The 1,601-nt window shown below is 52.5% G+C and overlaps 1 protein-coding gene across 1 annotated transcript in view; it reads right to left on the reverse strand.

Annotated features, from left to right (window-relative positions):
* Positions 1-1,601, reverse strand: part of SPG7 (spastic paraplegia 7 (pure and complicated autosomal recessive)) — an 89,767-nt gene that overhangs the window by 34,510 nt on the left and 53,656 nt on the right. The window lies entirely within an intron of this gene.

Raw genomic sequence — 1,601 nt, forward strand, 5'->3', positions numbered from 1 at the left:
GTGTTCTTAGGACAGGACCCTGAACGCTCTGAGGGGGCCGAGGGGAGGGGCCTGACCAGCTTCTCCAGGGCTACTGTCCTGAGTTTCACTAAGCAGTAGCCGCCAGGACCGCACAGCAGCTCAGTCCAAGCCACACCCCACTCCCAAGCAAATCAAATCACTCCCGAATTTCAAAGGAACTTGGAAAGACACAACCATTCTCCCTGGTTCCCCAAGTCAGAATGTGATAAGCTGGGATGCTGAGTCCCAGTTACATTTCTAGAAGGGAGATGACAGAAGAGAACCACCTCGCCAAGGCAAAGGCAGTGCCTTAAAAAGATGACTCGGCCGGGCGCGGTGGCTCACGCCTGTAATCCCAGCACTTTGGGAGGCCAAGGCGGGCGGATCATGAGGTCAGGAGATCAAGACCATCCTGGTTGACATGGTGAAACCCCGTCTCTACTAAAAATACAAAAAAAATTAGCCAGGCGAGGTGGCGGCGCCTGCAGTCCCAGCTACTTGGGAGGCTGAGGCAGGAGAATGACGTGAACCTGGGAGGCGGAGCTTGCAGTGAGCCGAGATAGCACCACTGCACTCCAGCCTGAGCGACAGAGCAAGACTCTATCTCAAAAAAAAAAAAAAAAAAAAAAAAAAAAAAAAAAAAAAAAAAAAGGAAAAAAAGAAAAAAACAGCAGCCAGGCCAGGGAGGTGCAGTGCGAGCTCCCTAGAGGGGATGGCGCCTGGTTCAAGCACAGCTCGGCTTTCAGCAGAGTCTGGCAAGGCCACCCTGCGGGACACATGTTCCCCCTGGGCTGCTGTGTGTCAGGGACATGCGGTGTCAGGATACGGACTTCCTGGGACTGGATCCCTCGTCTGGCTTTTTAAGTTTTGTATTCTAACAGTAATAGATACACAACAAATTGCAAAAAACAGCACAGAGGTGTCCTTTGGCTCAGGTCCCCCGGGAGCTGCACGTTCAGTAGCTGCAAAACAAAGGCAAAGCCAGGAGACTGACATGGAAACGCCAGGCCCTCACTCAGACACCCCCACTCCTACGTGCTGTCACCTGTGTGCTCCACACAGATGGACACTTGCGTCACACGCACGTTCGCGTAACCAACGTCTCCCATCACGACACAGAACTGCCCTCCTCAGAGGCCTCCCTCCTCCTTGCAGGCCTCCCCTAACTGCTGACAACCACTAACCTGTTCTCCATCCCCAGAATTTTGTTATTTTGACAATTTCGTACAAGTGGAGTCATACGATACTAAGCCTGGCTCTTCTCACTTGGCGTCATTTCCTTGTTGCTGCAGGAACAAAGTTTCCTTCTACTGCTATGCAGAACACCATGATAAGGGTATACCAGTTTCAGCTCTCTGCCACTGAATGGCACCTGGGTCACTTCCGGGTTTCAGTTGTTACAGGTAAACAAGCATCGGTGCCCAGGCAGTGTCGGCGTGCAGGCATTTCGTGTGAGCCTAACTCTTTGTTTTCCTGGGATAAGCACCCAGGAGGGTGGACATGGGGTCATCTGGTGGGCACACGTTTCGGTTTTTTTTTTTTGAGACGGAGTCTCGCTCTGTCGCCCAGGCTGGAGTGCAGTGGCACGATCTTGGCTCACT

This window comes from Colobus angolensis, unplaced genomic scaffold, assembly GCF_000951035.1.
Source record: "Colobus angolensis palliatus isolate OR3802 unplaced genomic scaffold, Cang.pa_1.0 Scaffold76, whole genome shotgun sequence".
NCBI classification, from domain to species: Eukaryota; Metazoa; Chordata; class Mammalia; order Primates; family Cercopithecidae; genus Colobus; species Colobus angolensis.